General features: G+C 36.0%; 1 pseudogene; it reads left to right on the top strand.

The window, feature by feature from the left end:
• Positions 1 to 393: 393 nt before the first annotated feature.
• Positions 394 to 9,253, top strand: LOC134484844 (vomeronasal type-2 receptor 116-like; annotated as a pseudogene).
• The last annotated feature ends 16,142 nt before the right edge of the window (positions 9,254 to 25,395 follow it).

Below are 25,395 nucleotides of genomic sequence, written 5' to 3' on the forward strand. Positions count from 1 at the left end.
TCTGAGAAAATCTCTTGTGTTCATATATATTGGGGTTGACACATGGTCTTTTGAAGGCTGTTCAAGAGAAGATTGGCCTTTGGAATATTTGTGGCATGGATGTTAATGAAATCATGGCAGCTGTGGATGGAGAACATTATCTTCAAAACATGTTTTTGGAAATGTTTTGATCAAAAGTTTTCAGACCTCAGACGTAGAGCTTGAGGCCAGAATTTTCCCATTGTATTCAGGGAGAAGAACATAGGATGAATGGAAAGGAACTGTTGAATATAATTAAGTGGATCTCCAGACAGCAGAAGCCTTAAAATATACAAACTGGTGTAAATATGTGTGTTATGTTTGCCTGCATAAGAATCAGGTTTCACAACTGCTCCATCCTAGATCCTAGCAGACATGAAGAAGCTGTGTGCTTTCACTATTGCCTTTTTTTCCCTGAACTTTTCTCTCATCTTCAGCTTGACCGAACCCAATTGCTTTTGGAGAATAAAGAAGAATGAAGATGATGATGGAGATTTGCGAGGTGACTGTGGTTTTCTACTTTTTACATTCGAGAAACCTATTGAAATTTTTTATACTCACTTTTTTAATTTGAGGTAAGTTATTAAATTTATTTCCTGCTTCAATATTATGAATTAGAAATATGTAATTGTGTACACAACCTGTGAGATTCTGTCCTGTTTTTCCCCTTTTAACTTTAAGAACCACAGAAAATTAATTATAACTTCAATCACTATTTTAAAATTTTCAAATGTGTCACAGTTTACGTTAGCCTTACTACATTGGCTCTAGTTCACAAAGCTGGAAAACGAGAGAGACTGGATTCTATCTCTTAAATCTTTTTTGATATCATATGTTGAAATATGTTTTTACCTTTACCTTGAATCATAATTCCCACTTTTGGCACGTGACTGCATCACTTTCTCTCTTCAACTTTCTGCCTAGCATTCCTGTATAAGCATGCATGTAAAGGCCTCAATAAAATGGTCATCTAATTTTGGCCTCTAAAAGTTGGGCATACATACATTGAAATATGTATGGTGTGGTGGTGGAAGGATGTCTACTATATATGATTACATGTATATTATTACATATATATTATGAGCACATATATGTACTTTGTATTATAAAATACTCTTTAAATGAGCCCCTCCTGTCATTCTGGGGCTGTCATTGATTATGGAAAAAGCCTGCCAGAGTTCTTATACTGTTACCAGAATATCTTTTCATCCAGTGATGCAAACACTCAGGCACATATTAGAATTATTATCTTCATTATATAGATATTCAATATTTTTTAATTTTTAAAAATATGTAACATTAGAGATCACCTAGGAGAATAAATGTGCTTCTTCTGGATAAGAAGCTGTTCTCAATGTGGATACATACTTCTTAGATTCCAAGTGTGAGATGGTATCATTAGTGGCTGCAGATCATGAGAGAAGGGATGCGGAAATCACTCAAATTTTAGCTAATCAATGTGCTTCATTCTTTCATAAACTGAAGTTTCCTGCACTTTCTATCCCTGACTCTCATCCCATTTCTTATTCAATTTTTGTGTCTTTGGGATGTAAACAAAATATTTTCGAATTGATAGCCACAGTATACTATGTACACTGTAATAGTAGTTGTGGCTTCACATTATTGTAATTCTGTGTGAGGTTAGTAAAAATTTCATTTCTGATGCATTCTATATCATCCCAGATCTCATTGGAAAAAATAGTGGACATTCTCATTACTGACACTTCCATAAGCGATAGTAAGATTTAAATTTACAAATATGTGAATTGCATCAATACACTTTTACGGTTTAAAAAGGAAAACTTAGCTCCAAACATTTAATTGAAAAGTGCTAATTTCAGCAAAAGAGCATGTTTGGTGTTTTACTCCTGATGAGAGGTAATTGCTAATAGTAACAGATGAACAGATGAACTGCCAACTGTGCTTGGGCAGAGCAACACATACCAAGTGAAAGAAGATCTTACTGTAGAGACATCTCTTAAAGAATCTTAAAGAATTAAGAAGCCTGAAGTATTAAGAGAAATCTCAATCCACTTTTACAAAATTAAAATAATAACAACACACTGAAAAATAACTTTAAGTTGATGTGTAATGGAGCCTATAAACTATTATTCAGGTTACATAGGATATTCTATCATTTGATGTACTTGAAATGAATAAATAAATTTAAGGTGAATATATCTTTGTATATTTATTGTTTAATGAATACTAACAGTGAAAACTATTAGAAGCATGTTCTATGAACAAGGAAATATTATTGACAATGCTTCTCACTATGCATAAAATTAGCATTTTCATAATGTTTAACATGAAAGAGTTTTTCCTAATTTGATATTTAAAAAAATGTTCTTACTGATACCATAAATTCTCTCCTAAAAACACTGATACGCTTTTCGAAGTAAACTGATTGTTAGATAATTTACACAGATACATAATTCATTTTGCATACACTTACTCTATGTTAGGTATTATTATGTAAGGGCTTTTGAACATACTTATAAATGATTCACATTTTAATATTTTATGCTCTTTTACTCTGCTTGATAGTTGAAGGATATTTTGAGTTTTGAAACAAGTCAGTATGCAACATTAGGTATAGGATCATGACTAATAGAAATTATGAAATATGCATTAATGATATTTTTAGGGTGCAAAGGTATATGAATATAAAAGTTGAACAAAATTTTTGATGTAATATATGATTCAAAAAATATTAAATATTATTATATGTTTGAATATAAAGTACATTTAAATACTAAAAATATAAGGCAAATGTGTTATGTATTTCATGTGTAGTTTAACTCATGCTTCTTATTTTGTATTTGTGGAATTACATCTCCACAATTATATTGTAACAGTCTTACTCAGTTTGGCTCTAATGTAGTTTGAAAATGGTATTCAGAGATAAAATAGTCCCCTTATTGACAATTACAATTACAAAATTTATCATATGTTAGTGTCCTAGGTCTATGAATTCTTAAATTGTATTCAAATCTTAAGATCTCTAATTTATGAGACTTATTTCATGACATTTAGACAGAGATTTAGAATGTCCTGTGGTACAAATTTAACTGCAATTGAAATTTTATTTTTCAAACATCTCGCTTAATCATCATTATGCTTAGTTTTAGAATACCAGCAAGAAAATATGAGTTTTTTCTGGTACTGATTTTTGCTACCGATGAGATCAACAAGAATCCTTACCTTTTATCCAACAAGACTTTGCTATTGGCATTCGTTGCTGACCTGTGTGAAAGTACAATGAGAGTTCTGGATGAAGAACGTTTTAAATATCAAAATATCAATTTCAAAATGATTAATTATTACTGTGGAACAAAGCAAAGTTGTGATGTAGAACTTATAGGACCGTCATGGACAACTTCCTTAAAACTGTCAATTTATTCAAGGACACCAAAGGTAATAATGTGTGACACTGGACAAATTACCAACATTTAAATTCCATTTATATGTGCCTCAAAGAAAACTTGGACCACGTACATTTGTGGGTATGCTTCTACACACACACACACACACACACACACACACACACACACACAAACACACACACACACACACACACAAACACACACACACACACACAATAAAATAATCAGATTGTATAACTCTACTGGGCAAACAGGAAAAAATGTTTTCTAGAACATTCACAATTGTCAGAAATATTCTAGAATATAATATGAAAAATATATGATATTTATAGATAAATTTTACTACCCTCATTCTGAGTTCTGAATGGTGAGTAACTTTATTTGTATATATGTCAAACCTCCTAACAATCATATTCCTCATGTGGATGTTTCATCCTCTCTTCTATACTCTTCAGATTTTCTTTGGACCATTTAATCCTAACCTGAGTGACCATGACCAGTTTCCCTATATCTATCAGATAGCAACCAAGGACACATATTTGTTCCGTGGCATGCTATCCTTGATGTTTCATTTTGGATGGACTTGGATAGGACTGGTCATCTCAGATGATGACCAAGGTATTCAGTTTCTCTCAGACTTGAGAGAAGAAATGCAAAGGCATGCGATCTGTTTAGCTTTTGTGAATATGATCCCAGAAACCATGCAGACATACAAGACAAGGGTTAAGATATATGACCAACAAATTATGACATCTTCAGCAAAGGTTGTTGTCATTTATGGTGAAATGAACTCCACTCTAGAACTCAGCTTTAGAAGATGGGCATATTTAGGTGCACAGAGAATCTGGATCACAACCTCACAATGGGATGTCATCACACACAAAAAAGATTTCAGCCTTGATTTCTTCCATGGGACTGTCACTTTTGCCCACCACCACAATGACATTCCTGTGTTTAGGAATTTTTTGCAAACAATAAACACATCCAAGTATCCAATAGACATTTCACAGTCTATGCTGCAGTGGAATCATTTTAACTGTTCAATCTCAAAGAGCAATAACAAAATGGATTGTTTTACGTTCAACAACCCATTGGAATGGTTAGCACAGCACACATTTGACATGGTCCTGAGTGAAGAAGGTTACAATTTGTATAATGCTGTGTATGCTGTGGCTCACACCTACCATGAACTCATTTTACAACAAACAGAGTCTCAGAAAATGGAAGAACCCAAAGGAATATTCACTGACTGTCAGCAGGTAACATTTCTTACATTTCATTATGCTTAGATTTATCAATATGACCTTTCAGGCCCCTGAGAAGTTCACAAACATTTGTTAGAGGTTATGTCTCAGTGTAAAGTTTTCTATACTGCAAAACTCCAAAATGAATTTCATATATAGATATATATCATGCACAGTGATAACTTTTAAGAGGAGACAATACATTTTTATAAATATCAGTGAAGGGGTTGGGGATTTGGCTCAGTGGTAGAGCGCTTGCCTAGGAAGCGCAAGGTCCTGGGTTCGATTCCCCAGCCCCGAAAAAAAAAATAAATATCAGTGAATTGTGTGACAATGTGTTTCAACATTTAACCAAATGTGTTCAAAATTTAAAAGGAGCCAAGGATTTTATCATGAAATCCTTAAGTGATGACTAGACTAGAATATTTTTCTCAAGAAGAATTTTTCAAAATAAGTACAGTTGCTCGGATAATTGTTATTCATTTAAGTTAATAATTTATAAAACAACAAATGATGAAGAGTGCACATTTTATTAAGGTTACGTTTATTTCATATATGTATTCAGTATATACATGATTGATCCACTACCATTCTTTACTTCCAAAACTTCCAGAATTATTAACTTCCCCTTATTTCTTACGTATTTGGCTTCAGCTTTTAAATATTATTTTGACAAACATGTGTACACAAACACACACATACCATGTGATTTGTTCTCTGGTAATCATTTATTCTAGCTTTTTTACCATCAAACATTTATTTGAAATATATTAACTATATACTTCAAATATATATATAACTGTATAATTATACAGTATAACATATAACTATAACTTGTAATAATGCAGTATCATGCACTTTACTACATGGGATTAATTTAACACACCTGTCTTTTCTGAAAGACATTAAAAGATTATGGGACATTCTCAATTTGGCATTCTGTGTATTTATATGCATATATAATCATCTAATGATTAATCTCATTTAGGAGGTTTCTTTGCTAAAAACTAGGGTATTTATTAACCCTGTTGGAGAACTGGTGAACATGAATCATAAGGAAAATCAGTGTGCCAAGTATGACATTTTCATCAATTGGAATTTTCCACAAGGCCTTGGATTAAAAGTGAAAATAGGAAGCTATTTTTCTTGTTTACCACAGAGTCAACAACTTCATATATCTGAAGACTGGGAGTGGGTCACAGGAGAAACATTGGTAGGTATACTACAATTTTATTTTTTTAAATATATCTAAATTTTAAAATAGCAAGCACTCAAATAATATCCATGTGGTTAAAACCAATTAATATGCTCGCAAATGACCATTCTCAGTTACAAGCACCAAAAATTTAGTAACACTGAAATTCATGTAATCTGGTCATAGGGATCAAAGGACTCAGAATTCCATGTTCAATTGCATCCCTGTGACTATTTACTGCATACTACGGAAATATATTTATTAAATTTATAGCAATATATATACACACAGACACCTACACACACAAACACATATGTGTGCATATATATACATATATATGTGTACCTACACATAAACCATGAAATTATCTGCTTCTATGAACATAGCTGTAGCCCAATTGAGTATAGAATAGATTCATTAAGAGAAGTATTTTTCCAGATTCAAACTTTTCTTTTGCTAATTTATAGATTTTATTATTAATTTTATGTATTTACTTTTTAATATTATCCTCCTTCCCAGTTTTCCCTCCTCTCCATAGTATTGCCTTATCTGGCATCAGTGAAGAAAGTCCCTTGGTTCTGTAGAGCGTGCATGCCACAGATTATGAGAATGTTAGATCAGGGAGGCCAGAGTGGCCGGATTGTTGTAGGAGCTCTCTAATAGAAGCAGAGGGAGGGGTGGAATGGGGATTAAAGGTTTTCTTTTACACTTAGAAAAAGTTCATTAATTGTATGAGAGTCTTGTATGACATTCTTTGTTCTTACTCATTGAACAAGGATTTCTTGATATATCCTACCTTCTCTCTCCTTACAACTCAGTTTTGTTATTATTATATTTTGAAGTCTTGAGAGAAAAACTGATGCCACATAAATGTTCCATTTAAATTAACAAGTTTAGCAAGGACAAAATTTAGATTCTGATACCTGAATTGTTACATATATATTACATGACATAGTAATTATTGTATGACATTCAGTGCATTGCAGGTTAATACAAAATAATAAATTATCAGAGGAATATATCCGGTAATATCCCATATATTAATCTATGGGTCATTTTACTTATGATGTATTCATGAACTACACAAACATACACATTAAATACATATTTGTATATTATAGATAATGTGCATTGTTTATGTATATATATTTTATAAATATGTATGTTTGTGTTTGTGTGTGTGTGTATGTCTGGATGTCTGTGTGTGTGTGTGTGTGTGTGTGTCTGTATGTGTATTGCCTCAGGTTCCCTCCTCAGTGTGTAGTGTGAGATGTATTGCAGGATTCAGAAAAATTCATCAGAAACAAACAGCCGACTGCTGCTTTGATTGTGTCCAGTGCCAAGAAAATGAGATTGCCAATGATACAGGTACATACTTGCATGCAGAAGAAAATATGATGAATTTGAATACCTTCTCTTTACAAACTAGAAATATGATATGACCTAGATGGAAACTAAATCCCAAAATCTCCATGTTTCAGAATTTAATTAGTTAAATAATATCAGTTTCTCTTGGGCCCAGTAAATTATCTGCAATATCTTCTACAAACAACCCATGTCTCTCACAATACAATGCTGAATGGTTTTATATTATGCAGAAAAAGTTTAGGGGGACATACATGTGTAACAATTTTTAAAAAATAATTTTAGGCATAACCTGAGCAAATGTTTATTCTTCTTCGATTCTTTGTACAAAGAATCTTGATTACATGTACAGTGTACAATCTTTCTGTCATCCTGCTTGGTCCCTGACAAAGACAAGATGCTCAGAACAACAAGTGTTCTCTAGTGAAACATATTTTAAGAGCTTACATGGCATAAAGGATTAGGCATTTCCTATCAAAGAATTAGAATAAGAGTGACGATTTCAAGAATACAACAAGAGATAGGAGAGTACTTATTATTAATCACAGCCTAACTAAGGAAAGTGGGATGAATGTCAATATCGAAAATCTCCATGCCATAACCTTCTATAGCTATAAACAAGGAAATTGTAGTTGGGGGAAAGGAAATTGTACCACAACAAGAGGGATATGCATAAGTTTATGAGGCATAAGGCTTCAAGAATGAAAATATTCCTTTACACACACAGTATTTGAATGAGGAATTGTATGTTCACAAGCCTAAGGATAGATACAGACAAAGTGCACAATTCCAAAAGCAAAAGAAATACATGTTTTTCATCAACCGGCATCAATAAATACGTCAGCATACTAACCTTGTCTCTGAATAGTGAAATTATATTTGAGAAATAAAATAAACTGCGATTATGCATATTAGTAATCATATTTTTATTTTAATTTTGTTTAAGCGACAACATTTCCATTTTCTACGATGATGATTTGTTCCATCACAAAACATAGGTAAATAGATAGCAAACTTAAGTTAGTAGTTCCTAGAGCAATAATGAAAAAAATACATTCTCAACCCCAAACTATTTATTGATATATCCTCTGAATAAAACAAATATACAATTATTAACTACACAAATGTGATATCTTATAAGGGATTATTGTTCTTTGCCAGCAGATATGGAGCAGTGTGTGAGGTGTCCAGATGATTCGTACGCCAACTTAGAACAAACCAAGTGCCTCCAAAGAATGTGACATTTCTCGCTTATGAAGATCCACTGGGGATGGCTCTAGGCTGCATGGCCCTGTCCTTCTCAGCCATCACAACTCTAGTACTAGTCACTTTTGTGAAGTACAGGGATACACCCATTGTGAAAGCCAATAACCGCATTCTCAGCTACATCCTGCTCATATCTCTGGCCTTCTGTTTTCTCTGCTCATTGCTCTTCATTGGACATCCCAACCAGGCCACATGCATCCTGCAGCAGACAACATTTGCAATATTTTTCACAGTTGCTATTTCTACTGTGTTGGCTAAAACAATAACTGTGGTCACAGCTTTCAAGCTCACTACTCCAGGGAGAAGGACGAGGAAGATGATGATAAAAGGGGCAACTAACTTGCTCATTCCCATTTGTACACTAATTCAACTTGTTCTCTGTGCAATCTGGTTGGTGACATCTCCTCCATTTATTGACAGAGATATACAATCTGAACATGGGAAGGTAATCATCATTTGCAACAAAGGCTCAGTCACTGCCTTCCACTTTGTCTTGGGATATTTGGGCTCCTTGGCTCTGGGGAGCTTCACTGTGGCTTTCTTGGCTAGGAACCTTCCTGACAGATTCAATGAGGCCAAGTTCCTAACATTCAGCATGTTGGTGTTCTACAGTGTTTGGATCACCTTCCTCCCTGTCTACCACAGCACCAAGGGGAAGGTTGGTTGTTGTGGAGGTTTTCTCCATCTTGGCTTCTAGTGCAGGGTTGCTAGGGTGCATATTTGTCCAAAAGTGTTATGTTCTTTTAGTTCGACCAGATTTAAATGTTCTTCGGAAATAAAAAGATAAATTGCTTTATCAAACCTTTGAGAGTTTTAAAATTTTAGATGGTACTCAACATATCTATTTTGCTTCGTCATAAAAAAGTTTTCATAAATCATCAAAGAAAATTAAGTAATATCTAGGGATAGTATTTGTAACACAGAACAGCACTGCCTAAAGCAATACTAATTAGTAAGTTTTGGTGGCAAATGAGCTCTCAGAAGCCTAAACATATTGAGAACAGGCAATCTCCATTAATGGGAGGTTGCAATCACTTTGATTTGTAGATATGTGTTTAAGAAATATTCTTAATTACAGATTAGTATACGTTGATTCTGCTCCATGTAGGTAAGGCAACCTCCAAGCAAGATGTTCTGGGGGTTATAAGTAAGAAGACTGTCATAGGATGGACAGGAATCCAGTGATCAGCATTATTCCATGGTCTATCATTGAATCCCTTCATCCATGTTCTTTTCTTCGCTTCATTCAATTAAGTGTGTCCACGGTACATAAGGAAATAACACTTTTCTCATATATGTTTTGACCATGGTTTTTTTTACAGCAACAGAAACTAAAACATCAGCTATTTGGTAAATTGCCTTATGTGGGAATTGGAATGCCATATATTATGGATGAGATATTGGAATAGCTTTATAATATACTATGAAGATACTCAGAATATCAAATAACATACTAAGAATAGTACAGTGTATGAAAAGGACTATGGGGTTCAGATTTTGCCTGCTCTTGATCTTTATATGAAAACACACCATATCATTACGAAATGTAAGAGTGTCTCATTAACTGAGAAAAATTGATAAGAAAAATAATGTAGTACAAATTACCCTTTTCAAAATTTGGTCAGTGAAGTCTGCAAACATATAAAATACTTTAGATGAAGAATCTCATGCATTTTCTCAAAATAGGAATAATTAAAGATTATTTAGTTTCATATTACATACACAAACACACAGATAAAAAACATACACACTACTATTTCTGAACAATAGTTTGTGAAATAGTGTCATTTTTTCAAAATAATGGTTTTTTATTTTTTTTATTTTTTACTGTTATTTGGTAGTTTATTTTTCAGAGTGTAATTTAATTGCTTTTTTTCTTTACATATCCTGACTCTAACATACATTTTTTACCTTCTCTCTGCACTCCTAAAAAGCACATGGGCTATTATATCATTAAAGATTGTTGAATACATACATGTATTTTACATACATGTACATTTTGAAATATAAACTGTAGGAACCAAGCAAAAATTACATACATTCATGTTCTCATGGCTCACCATTTGATACTACATAACCAACCATTCTTTGTTTCCTTCCCTTGCAATGACAATGTGTCCTGTTCTCTTACTTAAAGATTCCTTTAAATTGTTTTCTAGCCTAAAAGCTTTGCAAGCTTTCTTCCTTCCAAACTGACATGCACGGTGTAATGATTCTTCCTCAGATTTTATTGTTGGAGTCATATTCCTAAAACTTTTTTTCTACCTATGCTCTTAGAATATTCTTCTTCACAGCTAGCTTCCTCATCCTTTGACACTGAAGATCTTTCCCACCAACTTCTTCACTAATCCCTTGGGTTTGGTTGTTGATGTTGTATTTGTTGTTGTTGCTGCTTTTGTTCATTTGGTTGGTTGTTTGGTTTTGTTTGGTTTCTCTTTTTGGTTTGTTTGTTTGTTGTGTTTTGTTTTGTATCTTTGGGTGAGGGAAAATTGTGTAGAGGATACATTCATCTTTATACTCTTTACCTTTACTCTGGAAACATGTAGTGTAATTTCTATCAATTTGAATTCTAGTATTTAGAACTAAAGCTTCTGGTTTCTGACCACCACACCTTCTATATTTTATATATGGAGATATATAAAATGTGAAATCTCCATTTTCTGCATACTGTCACATTTCCCTGACTGTGAAGGAAGTTTGTTAGTCTGATAAAACAGTGTCAAGTAGGGGTTGGGGATTTAGCTCAGTAGTAGAGCGCTTGCCTAGGAAGCGCAAGGCCGTGGGTTCGGTCCCCAGCTCCGAAAAAAAGAACCAAAAAAAAAAAAAAAAAACAGTGTCAAGTAACTTTTTCAGAAATATCTCTTGATCATTGAGCACATCATCAGCAATGGTCAACTTTGATATGTACTCATATGATGTGCAATATTTTGAAATCCTTACACAGATTTTTAAGATCAGTTCCTTCCACAGATGACTTTTTCACCAAGCTCTTTTTTCATTTAATTTAATTTAAATATTTATCTTTTTTATTTCTTCTTTGTGACTTTCACATTATGAATCTCCACGGGTTCATTTGACAAAGCATATCCAAGATATTGTACTGTTTAATTTTTATCACCTTGATAAAATTAGAACCATTTGAGAGAAGGAAATGAGAACATGAGTTTAAGGGCCTTCTTTGATTAGTCATCAGTGTAGCTGGACTCAATGCAATGTGAGAAATGCTATACTTGGCTTGTCAGCCCAGTGCAGTGTCATAAAGGAAACTTAGAAAGTCTGTAATTTTTACTCCTGTATGGCTTCCTTTAGTTCATGCTTAAGTTTTTACAATGCAATTCTATAAGCAGGAATACAAATATACCCTAAAATTCCCCAATTTCCGGTTAGCACAGTAACAGAATTCAAATGCGAAGTTGTTGCATAATTTGATATAAATCAAGGACTGGGTCTTAAGCACAAAACAATATGATTGAAGTGTTTTTTAAGTAATTGCTTTTTAATGAAAACATAATGCCAGGCATGGTGGCAAATGATAGTAATATTCTCAATATGAAGGATGAGGCAAGAATGAATTTAGAGAAACAAAGTTAAAACCAGGCTGTGTGATGCGAGATCACATCTGATATTTGTAATCATCTGTGCTTTTAATTTAAATAGATATATTAAATGTTCTGTATTTGGGACTGTGGAGAGTGTTTGTTATTTAAGGGAATGTTGTTCCCAGGCTCACAAGCACCTATGAATACATATTTTGATTTTCATAATCCTCTTTTGTCCTTGTGCACTCATGAACATATGAGTCTCTCCAATCACAGAGATAGGATTTAAAATAAATGGGAAAACAAAACAAATGAAAAGACAACAAACAGACTTTGAAAGTTTTCTCAGATTTATTTTTCTAGGCTCAAAATCAAGAACTCACACTAGTTCTGAAAATTCAATTTTCAAGCCAATCATCACTAAGGGATTATGGCATGCATCTATACACTTCGCAGATGTACTTCCTAATGTGCACAAGCAATCCCACATATAAACCACATAACAAGTAAAACAGCAGCAGTCACACACACATAAATGTTCTCTGGGAAAGTGTGTAGATTTGCTGCCAAATGCCTGTAATCTTGTGAAAAAAAAGGCATATGGTAGGACTATAAGTTAATCAAAGGCATCTTCTTCTACACAGTGACCTTATAACTAACATGAATGATGAGACAACATCTTACAAGAAATAACAAAGATTCTCTCACCTTTAAAAGTTTCATTTGCCTATGATGAATATTTGCTAGAAAGCTTGGTGGATTGTAGAATCTTCTGGAATCAACACCATCACTCATTCTCTCAGTCAAGGGCACTGGTATAAAATAAATAATACATAAGCCTTTCTAAGAAACACCATCTTCCAGTCTTTTTGCTTCTCACTTTCTTCTTGGTGTCATATTTCAGAATTATTAATTCATTTATATACTATCAAATTGAATTCAAATTTTTGGCAAGAGGCTTTAAGAAACCCATTGTCAACCAGAGAACCAAATAATACTATTAAAAAATGGAGTACAGAACCAAACAAAGAATTCTCACATGAGGAATAGCGAATGGACATGAAGCACCTAATGCAATGCTCAACATCCTTAGTGGTCATTGAAATGCAAAACAAAACAACCTTGAGATTTCACATCACACCAGACAGAATGGCTAAGATTAAATCTCAGTTGACTGCACATGTTGGCAAGGATGTGGAGAAAAAGAAACCCTCCTCCATTTCTGGTGGGATTGCAAGGGGCTACAACCACTCTGTAAATCATTCTGGTGGTTCCCCAGAAAACATGGCATAGAAGTACCTGAGGAACCAGCTATACTACACCTAAGAATATATACCCAAACAATGCTCCAACATATAACAAGGACACATGGTCCACTGTGTTCTTAGCAGCCTTATTTAAATAGCAAGAAGCTGCAAAGAAGCCAGATGCCCTTCAACAGAAAATTGAATACAGAAAATGTGGCACATTTACACAATGCAAAACTACTCAGCTATTAAAAACAATGGGTAAAAACAATATTTAAGCAAGTGGGTGGAACTAGAAAATATCATCCTGAGTAACTTAACCCAGTCATGAAAGAACACACATGTTCTGCACTCTCTGATAATTTGATATTTGCCCAAAAGTTCTGAATACCCAAGAAACAATTCACAGACCATATGAAGTTCAAGATGAAGGAAGTACAAAATGTGGATGCTTCAATCTTTCTTTGAAGGGAAATCAAAATACTAACAGGAAGATATACAGGAACAAAGAGTGGAGCCGAGACTGAACAAAAAGTCATCAAGAAACCCCCCCACCTACGAATCCATCCCTTATGCAGCCACCAAACCCAGTCACTATTGTTGATGCCAGAAAGTGCTTACTGACAAGAACCTGACTTGGATGTCTCCTGAGAGGCTCTACCAGAGCCTTTCTAATAGAAATAAGGTTTGAAGTCAACCATCAGACTGAGCACAGGGAAGACAATGGAGAAGTTATAGAAAGAACTGAACGAGCTGAAAGGGTTTGCAAACGCATAGGAAGAACAGAAATATCAACCAACTAGACCTCCACCCACAGTTACCCAGGACAGGACCACCAACCAAAAAGTACATGGTGGGACCCATGACTCCAGCCAATTATGTTGCAGAGGATGGCATGTCCAGCATCAATATGAGGAAAAGCCCTTGGCCCTGTGAAAGCTCATTTCCCCAATATAGCATAATGCCAGGGCATTGAATTGGGAGTGAGCGCATGGGAATGGGAAAATCTTCATGGAAGAATGTGGAGGGAAAGGGGGATAGAGGAGGGGGCAAAGGAGATAACATTTGAAATGTATATACATAAAATATCCAGTTAAAAATTAATTAGATTTCTCCTAAATACATCTTTTAATGATCTTCAGTTATGTGGTTCGTACTGACAGGACTATCATAGAGAACAGAGTGGTTAAAATCTTAGAGTCCACAATTTTGTACAGGTAATTTTTTTAATTGATTGATTTGTTTAATGATTTATTGATTAATGTTTATGCATATTAATGGTTAGCCTCATAGATGTATGTGAAACACATGTTTCCTAATGATGAGGATACATAGGATGTCATATAAATAGAAGAAGAATGAAAGTCCATCTCTCAGCATCTGTTGAATGCATGCCATTACCCACTTAGTTGTATGGTTATGTGAAAATGTCCCCCTCCCTATGGCATGCCAACTGGTAATGTCATTTTGTATGTCTTCCTTAGGTAATTCACTTATTATGTTGTCAAGCTGCAGCTCCATGATTACATAGAAGATATTTCCACTCAGCAGGAACCCTAGTGCTCAAGATTTCACCATCTTCTAGTCCCTTCACATGAAGTTACTTGTGAACTCCAGGGCGTGGTGTCATGTTGTGCACATATCATATAGGGTTGGACACCCCATAGTTAGATATCCCTTCATGTTAACAAGTAGAGATTTTCTGCACTGCAGAAAATTAAAAATTGTCTTATTTTTAATAAGTCCATTGAAAATAACTTGTGTTCTTTTTTTCTGTTTATTTTTTTCTTTTTTTTTTATTAACTTGAGTATTTCTTATTTACATTTCGATTGTTATTCCCTTTCCCGGTTTCCAGGCAAACATCCCTCTAATCCCTCCCCCTCCCCTTCTCTATGGGTGTTCCACTCTCCATTCTCCCCCATTGCCGCCCTCCCCCCAACAATCACGTTCACTGGGGGTTCAGTCTTAGCAGGACCCAGGGCTTCCCCTTCCACTGATGCTCTTACTAGGATATTCATTGCTTCCTATGAGGTCAGAGTCCAGGGTCAGTCCATGTATAGTCTTTGGGTAGTGGCTTGGTCCCTGGAAGCTCTGGTTGCTTGGCATTGTTGTTCATAAGGGGTCTCGAGCCCCTTCAAGCTCTTCCAGTTCTTTCTCTGATTCCTTCAACGGGGGTCCTATTCTCAGTTCAGTGGTTTGCTGCTGGCATTCGCCTCTGTATTTGCTATATTCTGGCTGTGTCTCTCAGGAGCGATGTACATCCGGCTGCTGTCTACCTGCACTTCTTTGCTTCATCCATCTTATCTAGATTGGTGGCTGTATATGTATGGGTCACATGTGGGGCAGGCTCTGAATGGGTGTTCCTTCTGTGTCTGTTTTAATCTTTGCCTCTCTATTCCCTGCCAAAGGTATTCTTGTTCCTCTTTTAAAGAAGGTGTGAAGCATTCACATTTTGATCATCCATCTTGAGTTTCATTTGTTCTAGGCATCTAGGGTAATTCAAGCATTTGGGCTAATAGCCACTTATCAATGAGTGCATACCATGTGTGTATTTCTGTGATTGGGTTACCTCACTCAGGATGATATTTTCCAGTTCCAATTATTTGCCTACGAATTTCATAAAGTCATTTTTTTGATAGCTGAGTAATATTCCATTGTGTAGATGTACCACATTTTCTGTATCCATTCCTCTGTTGAAGGGCATCTGGGTTCTTTCCAGCTTCTGGCTAATATAAATAAGGCTGCTATGAACATAGTGGAGCATGTGTCTTTTTTATATGTTGGGGCATCTTGTGGGTATATGCCCAAGAGAGGTATAGCTGGATCCTCAGGCAGTTCAATGTCCAATTTTCTGAGGAACCTCCAGACTGATTTCCAGAATGGTTGTACCAGTCTGCAATCCCACCAAAAAATGGAGGAGTGTTCCTCTTTCTCTGCACCCTCGCCAGCATTTGCTGTCACCTCAGTTTTTGATCTTAGCCATTCTGACTGGTGTGAGGTGAAATCTCAGGGTTGTTTTGATTTGCATTTCCCTTATGACTAAAGATATTGAACATTTCTTTAGGTGTTTCTCAGCCATTCGGCATTCCTCAGCTGTGAATTATTTGTTTAGCTCTGAATCCCATTTTTAATAGGGTTATTTGTCTCCCTGCAGTCTAACTTCTTGAGTTCTCTCTATATTTTGGATATAAGGCCTCTATCTGTTGTAGGATTGGTAAAGATCTTTTCCCAATCTGTTGGTTGCCATTTTGTCCTAACCACAGTTTCCTTTGCCTTACAGATGCTTTGCAGTTTTATGAGATCCCATTTGTCAATTCTTGATCTTAGAGCATAAGCCATTGGTGTTTTGTTCAGGAAATTTTTTCCAGTGTCCATGACTTCCAGATCTTTCCCTAGTTTTTCTTCTATTAGTTTGAGTGTATCTGGTTTGATGTGGAGGTCCTTTATCCACTTGGACTTAAGCAGGGTGATAAGCATGGATTGATCTGCATTCTTCTACATGTTGCCCTCCAGTTGAACCAGCACCATTTGCTGAAAATGCTGTCTTTTTTCCATTTGATGGTTTTGGCTCCTTTGTCAAAAATCAAGTGCCCAAAGGTGTGTGGGTTCACTTCTGGGTCTTCAATTCTTTTCCATTGGTCTATCTGTCTGTCTCTCTACCAATACCATGCAGTTTTTAATCACTATTGCTCTGTAATACTGCTTGAGTTCAGGGATAGTGATTCCCCCTGAAGTCTTTTTATAGTTGAGGATAGTTTAAGTATCCTGGGTTTTTTGTTATTCCAGATGAATTTGCAAATTGTTCTGTCTAACTCTGTGAAGAATTGGATTGGTATTTTGATGGGGATTGCATTGAATCTGTAGATCGCTTTTGGTAAAATGGCCATTTTTACTATATTAATCCTACCAATCCATGAGTATGGGAGATCTTTCCATCTTCTGAGATCTTCAATTTCTTTCTTCAGAGGCTTGTAGTTCTTATTGTACAAATCTTTTACTTCCTTGGTTAAAGTCACACCGAGGTACTTTATATTGTTTGGGTCTATTATGAAGGGTGTCCTTTCCCTAATTTCTTTCTCGGCCTGTTTCTCTTTTGTATAGAGGAAGGCTACTAATTTATTTGAGTTAATTTTATACCCAGCCATTTTGCTGAAGTTGTTTACCAGCCTTAGTAGTTCTCTGGTGGAACTTTTGGGATCACTTAAATATACTATCATATCATCTGCAAATAGTGATATTTTGACTTCTTCTTTTCCGATCTGTATCCCCTTGACCTCCTTTTGTTGTCTGATTGCCCTGGCTAGAACTTCAAGAACTATATTGAATAAGTAGGGAGAGAGTGGGCAGCCTTGTTTAGTCCCTGATTTTAGTGGGATTGCTTCAAGTTTCTCTCCATTTAGTTTAATGTTAGCAACTGGATTGCTGTATATGGCTTTTACTATGTTTAGGTATGGGCCTTTAATTCCTGCTCTTTCCAGAACTTTTATCATGAAGGGGTGTTGAATTTTGTCAAATGCTTTCTCAGCATCTAATGAAATGATCATGTGGTTTTTGTTCTTTCAGTTTGTTTATATAACGGATCATGTTGATGGTTTTCCATATATTAAACCATCCCTGCATGCCTGGGATGAAGCCTACTTGATCATGGTGGATGATTGTTTTAATGTGCTCTTGGATTCGGTATTCCAGAATTTTATTGAATATTTTTTGCGTCGATATTCATAAGGGAAATTGGTCTGAAGTTCTCTTTCTTGTTGGGTCTTTGTGTGGTTTAGGTATAAGAGAAATTGTGATTTCATAGAAGGAATTCGGTAGTTCTCCATCTGTTTCAATTTTGTGGAATTGTTTGGATAGTATTGGTATGAGGTCTTCTATGAAGGTCTGATAGAATTCTGCACTAAACCCGTCTGGACCTGGGCTCTTTTTGGTTGGGAGACCTTTAATGACTGCTTCTATTTCCTTAGGAGTTATGGAGTTGTTTAACTGGTTTATCTGTTCCTGATTTAACATCGGTACCTGGTATCTGTCTAGGAAATTTTCCATTTCCTGCAGATTTTCAAGTTTTGTTGAATATAGGCTTTTATAGTAAGATCTGATGATTTTTTGAATTTCCTCTGAATCTGTAGTTATGTCTCCCTTTTCATTTCTGATTTTGTTAATTTGGACACACTCTCTGTGTCCTCTCATTAGTCTGGCTAAGGGTTTATCTATCTTGTTGATTTTCTCAAAGAACCAACTTTTGGTTCTGTTGTTTCTTTCTATGGTCCTTTTTGTTTCTACTTGGTTGATTTCAGCTCTGAGTTTGATTATTTCCTGCCTTCTACTCCTCCTGGGTGTATTTGCTTCTTTTTGTTCTAGAGCTTTTAGGTGTGTTGTCAAGCTGGTGACATATGCTCTTTACTGTTTCTTTCTGCAGGCACTCAGCGCTATGAGTTTTCCTCTTAGCACAGCTTTCATTGTGTCCCTTAAGTTTGGGTATGTTGGACCTTCATTTTCATTAAATTCTAAAAAAGTCTTTAATTTCTTTCTTTATTTCTTCCTTGACCAGGTTATCATTGAGTAGAGCATTGTTCAATTTCCACGTATATGTGGGCATTCTTCCCTTATTGTAATTGAAGACCTTCTTTAGGCCGTGGTGGTCTGATTGCACACATGGGATTATTTCTATCTTTCTGTACCTGTTGAGGCCCGTTTTTTGACCAATTATATGGTCAATTTTGGAGAAAGTACCATGAGGATCTGAGAAGAAGGTACATCCTTTTGTTTTAGGATAGAATGTTCTATGAATATCTGTTAAGTCCATTTGGCTCATGACTTCTCTTAGTCTGTCTGCGTCTCTGTTTAATTTCTGTTTCCATGATCTGGCCATTGATGAGAGTGGGGTGTTGAAATCTCCTATTATTATTGTGTGAGTTGCAATGTGTGTTTTGAGCTTTAGTAAGGTTTCTTTTCAGTATATAGGTGCCCTTGTATTTGGGGCACAGGTTAGGATTAATAGTTCATCTTGGAGGATTTTTCCTTTGATGAATATGAAGTGTCCTTCCTTATCTTTTTTGATAACTTTTAGTTGAAAATTGATTTTATTTGATATTAGAATGGCTACTCCAGCTTGCTTCTTCTGACCATTTGCTTGGAAAGTTGTTTTCCAGCCTTCCACTCTGAGGTAGTGTCCGTCTTTGTCTCTGAGGTGTGTTTCCTGTAGGCAGCAGAATGCAGGGTCCCCGTTGCGTATCCAGTTTGTTAATCTATGTCTTTTTATTGGGGATTTGAGACCATTGATGTTGACAGATATTATGGAATGGTGATTATTGCTTCCTGTTTAATTCATATTTGGATATGAGGTTATGTTTGTGTGCTTTTCTTCTCTTTGTTTTGTTGCCAAGGCGATTAGTTTCTTGCTTCTACTAGGCTATAGCTTGCCTCCTTATGTTGGGCTTTACCATTTATTATCCTTTGTAGTGCTGGATTTGTAGACAGATATTGTGTAAATTTGGTTTTGTCATGGAATATCTTGGTTTCTCCATCTATGTTAATTGAGAGTTTTGCAGGATACAGTAACCTGGGCTGGCATTTGTGTTCTCTTGGGGTCTGTATGACATCTGTCCCGGATCTTCTGGCTGTCATAGTTTCTGGCGAAAAGTCTGGTGTGATTCTGATAGGTCTGCCTTTATATGTTACTTGAACTTTTTCCCTTACTGCTTTTAATATTCTTTCTTTATTTTCTGTGTTTGGTGTTTTGAGTATTATGTGACGGGAGGAGTTTCTTTTCTGGTCCTATCTATTTGGAATTGTGTAGGCTTCTTGTATGCTTATGGATATCTCTTTCTTTAGGTTAGGAAAGCTTTCTTCTATGATATTGTTGAAGATATTTACTGGTCCTTTGAGCTGGGAGTCTTCACTCTCTTCTATACCTATTATCCTTAGGTTTGATCTTCTCATTGAGTCCTGGATTTCCTGTATGTTTTGGACCAGTAGCTTTTTCCGCTTCACATTATCTTTGACAGTTGAGTCGATGATTTCTATGGAATCTTCTGCTCCTGAGATTCTCTCTTCCATCTCTTGTATTCTGTTGGTGAGGCTTGTATCTACAGCTCCTTGTCTCTTCTTTTGGTTTTCTAAATCCAGGGTTGTTTCTCTGTGTTCTTTCTTGATTGCTTCTATTTCCATTTTTAATTCCTTTAATTGTTTGATTGTGTTTTCCTGGAATTCTTTCAGGGATTTTTGTGACTCCTCTCTATAGGCTTCTAGTTGTTTATTTATGTTTTCCTGTAATTCTTTCAGGGATTTTTGCGATTCCTCTCTGTAGGCTTCTACTTGTTCTCTAAGGGAGTTCTTCACGTCTTTCTTGAAGTCCTCCAGCATCATGATCAAATATGATTTTGAAACTAGATCTTGCTTTTCTCGTGTGTTTGGATATTCCATGTTTGCTTTGGTGGGAGAATTGGGCTCCAATGATGCCATGTAGTCTTGGTTTCTGTTGCTTGTGTTCCTGAGCTTGCCTCTCGCCATCAGATTATCTCTAGTGTTACTTTGTTCTGCTATTTCTGACAGTGGCTATACTGTCCTATAAGCCTGTGTTTCAGGAGTGCTGTAGACCTGTTTTCCTGTTTCCTTTCAGCCAGTTATGTGTACAGAGTGTTCTGCTTTCGGGCGTGTAGTTTTTCCTATCTACAGGTCTTCAGCTGTTCCTGTGGGCCTGTGTCTTGAGTTCACCAGGCAGTTGGCTTGCAGAAGAATAATTGGTCTTACCTGTGGTCCCGAGGCTCAAGTTTGCTCATGGGGTGTTGCTTATGAACTCTCCACCGCCACAGCAACCAGGAAGATCTGCGCCACCCTTTCCGGGATCTTCCGTGCACCAGGATTCCAGATGGCATTTGGTATTTTCCTCTGGAATCAGTAATGTGTTCAGAGTGCAGTCTCTTCCGGTTTCCCAGGTGTGTCTGCCTCTCTGAAGGTTTAGCTCTCCCTCCCACCCGACTTGGGTGCAGAGAACTGTTTATCCGGTCGGTCCCTTCAGGTTCCGGTGGTGTCTCAGATGCAGTGGACCTGCTGCTCCTGGGCCCTCCTCTACGGGAACGTAACTTGTATTCTTAATAAACAGTACTATGCTTATTTGTGGATAAGGATAGATACTAAGAATTTGTATGCTTTACAGAAATAGCATTATGTGGTTCTCTGATAGGTTCTGAGCCCTCAAGAGTTAAGAGTATATTAGAAGTTATATTTACCACAGCTCTAGTAAAATATATGTATTCTTTCTAGGCTTTGTGATGTTTCAACAACTGGGTAGGACCTGAATTTGATTTCACTATCAGAAAAGTTTATAACTTCTTCAGTAAAGCTGAATTATTTTTCTCAGAATGGAAACTTCCTGGTTAGTTTCACATTAGTACTTCTATGTTCTGTAGCTGAAGTATAAGGTGCATTCAGAAAAAGGGCATAGATTCTGGGATGTTTTTGTAAAAATATAAAAAATAAAATGCTGTCTTTTAAACAGTCAATGTCTGGCACTGTGGTATCCCAAATATCTGCTAGATATCTTAAGTTTCATAGCACTGAGTGCCTCCACAATAAAACAGGAGATAGCATGCATTGGCAGATAGACAGTATACATAAAGGTCTAGAACAAAAAGAGGCAAATAAACTCAAGAGGAGTAGATGGCAGGAAATAATCCACCTCACAGCTGAAATCAACCAAGTATAATAAAAAAAGAGCTTTACAAAGAATCAGTAAAACCAGGAGCTTGTTCTTTGAAAATAATCAAGATAGGTAAACCCTTAGCTAGAATAACCAGTGGGCACAGAGATAGTATCCTAATTAACAAAATCAAAAATGAAAGGGAGACATAACAAGAAAATCTGATGAAATTCAAAAAATGATCAGATTGTACTACAAAAGCCTATATTCAACAAAACTGGAAATACCTCGATGAAATGGACCATTTTCTAGAAAGATACAGGGGCCAAAGTTAAATCAGGACCAAATAAATCACCTAAACATTCCCACAACTCCTAAGGTAATAGAAGCAATTACTAAAATTCTCCCAATCAAAAATGTCCCACTACCAGATAGCATTATGCAGAATTCTGTCAGACCTTTATAGAAGACATAAAACCAATAGTTTCCAAACTATTCAACAAAATAGAAGAAGTAACATTAACCAATTCCATCAATGAAGCTACACTCGTCCCTATGTCTAAACCACACAAAGATCCAACAAAGGAATAGAACTTCAGACCGGTTTCTGCTGTGAATATTGACTCATATACACTCAATAAAAATCTAGCAAACATAATCCAAGAACATCCAAAAATTCATCTGTCATGACCAATTAGGCTTCATCCCAGGGGTGCAGGGATAGATCACTATGTGGAAATCCATCAATGTAATTCACTATATAAACAAACTCAAAGGGAAAAAAACATGATAGTTCCATTAGAAGCTGAGAAAGCTTTGATAAATCAACATCCCTTCATGATAAAAGTCCTGGAAAGTTCAGGAGTTCATTGCCCATACATAGTAAATGTAATCTACAGTAAACCAGTAGCCAACATTAAAATAAACGGAGAGTAACTTGAAGCAATCCCACTAAAATCAGGGTCTTGCCAAGGGTGTCCATTCTCTCCCTACTTATTCAATATTGTACTCGAAATCCTAGCACGTCCAATAAGAAAACAAAAGGATGTCAAAGAGATCCAAATTAGAAAGGAGAATTTCAAAATATCACTATTTGCAGATGATGAGATAGTATACTTGAGTGACCCCAAAAGTTCCCCCAGAGAACTACTAAGCCTGATAAACAACTTCAGCAAAGTTCTGGGAACAAAATTAAGTCAAACAAATCAGTAGACATCTTCTATTCAAGGGGTATACAGACTGAGAAAGAAATTAGGGCAACAACACCCTTCACAATAGTCACAAATAACATAAAATACCTTGGTGTGACTCTAAGCAAGTAAGTGAAAGACCTTTATGAAATGAACTTCAAGTGTCAGAAAAACAAAATTGAAGATCTCAGAATATAGAAAGACCTCACATGTCCATGCACTGGCAGGAATGATATAGTAAAATTGGATGTTTTGCCAAAAGCAATCTACAGATTCAGTGCAATCCCCATGAAAATTCCAAGTGAGTGTTTCCTAGAGTTAGAAAGAGCAATTTAAAAACCCAGGATAGTGAATACTATCCTCCATAAGAAAAGAACTTCTGAGGGAATCACCATCCCTAACCTCAAGCTGTATTACAGAGCAATAGTGATAAAATTCTATATGGTACTTGTACAGAGACAGGCAGGAAGATCAGTAGAATAGAACTGAATACCAAGAAATGAACACACACAGCTATGGTCACTTGATATTTGACAAAGGATCTAAAACCCTCTAGTGTAAGAAAGATATAGCATTTTCAACAAATGGTGTTCTTTCAACTGGAGGTCAGCATTTAGAAGAATGAAAATGAAGCCACCCTTACCACTTTAATCCAAGCTTAAGTCCAAGTGGATCAATGAGCTCTGCATCAAACCAGATATGCTCAACCTAATAGAAGAAAATTTTGGAATTGTCTCGAATACATGGACACCGGGGAAAATTTCCTGAAAAAACAACAACCCAGAAATTAGAGAAAAGAGAAATTAGGGAAAGGACACCTTTCATAATAGTCCAAAATAATATAAAATACCTCAAATACATCAAACCAATAGCTAATATTAAACTAAATGGAGAGAAACTTGAAGCAATCCCACTAGAATCAGGGACCAGACAAGGTTGCCCACTCTCTCCCTACTTATTCAATATAGTTCTCGAAGTCCTAGCCAGAGCAATGAGACAAGAAAAGGAGATCAAAAGGATACAGATTGGAAAGAAAGAAATCAAAATATCACTATTTGCAGATGATATAGTATATTTAAGTGATCCCAAAATTCCACCAGAGAACTACTAAACGTGATAAACACCTTCAGCAAAATGACAAATCAGTAGCCTTCCTCTACACAAAAGAGAAACAAGCCGAGAAAGAAATTAGGGAAACGACACCCTTCATAATAGTACCAAATAATGTAAAATAACTCGGTGTGACTTTAACCAAGACAGTGAAAGATCTGTATGAGAAGAACTTCAAACCTCTGAAGAAAGAAATAGAAGAAGACCTCAGAAGATGGAAAGATCTCCCATGCTCATGGATTGGCAGGATTAACGTAGTAAAAATGGACTTTTACCAAAAGCAATCTACTGATTCAATGCAATCCCCATCAAAATACCAATCCAATTCTTCAGAGAGTTATACAGAACAATTACAAATTCTTCTAGAATAACAAAAAAACCCAGGATGGCTAAAACTATCCTCAAAAATAAAAGGACTTCTGGGGGATTCACTATCCCTGAACTCAAGCCGTATTCCAGAGCAATAGTGATAAAAACTGAATGGTATTGGTACAGAGACAGACAGATAGACCAGTGGAATAGAATAAAAGACCCAGAAATGAACCCACACACCTATGGTCAATTGATTTTTGACAAAGGAGCCAAAACCATCCAATGGAAAAAAGATCACATTTTGAGCAAATGGTGCTGGTTCAACTGGAGGTCAACATGTAGAAGAATGCAGATCGATCCATGCTTATCACCCTGTACAAAGCTTAAGTCCAAGTGGATCAAGGACCTCCACATCAAACCAGATACACTCAAACTAATAGAAGAAAAACTAGGGCAGCATCTCGAAAACACAGGCACTGGAGAAAATTTCCTGAACAAAACACCAATGGCTTATGCTCTAAGATCAAGGATTGACAAATGGAATCTCATAAAACTGCAAAGCTTCTGTAAGGCAAAGGACACTGTTCTTAGGAAAAAACAACAACAAACAGATGGGGAAAAGATCTTTAGTGACAGCAGATGCTGTCAAGGTTGTAGAGAAAGAGGGACTCTCCTACACTGTTGGTGAGATTGCAATATGCTAGAACCACTCTGGAAATCTTTATGGTGGTTCCTCCAAAAATTTGGCATAGGAGAACCTGAAGACCCAGCTATACTACTACCTGGCATACACCCAAAGTTGCCCCAAATTATAACAAAAACACATTCTCCACTGTGTTTATGGAAGCCTCATTTATTATAGCCAGAAGCTGGGAAGAACCTAG

The sequence above is a fragment of the Rattus norvegicus genome, chromosome 1 (genome assembly GCF_036323735.1).
Source record: "Rattus norvegicus strain BN/NHsdMcwi chromosome 1, GRCr8, whole genome shotgun sequence".
Lineage (NCBI taxonomy): Eukaryota > Metazoa > Chordata > Mammalia > Rodentia > Muridae > Rattus > Rattus norvegicus.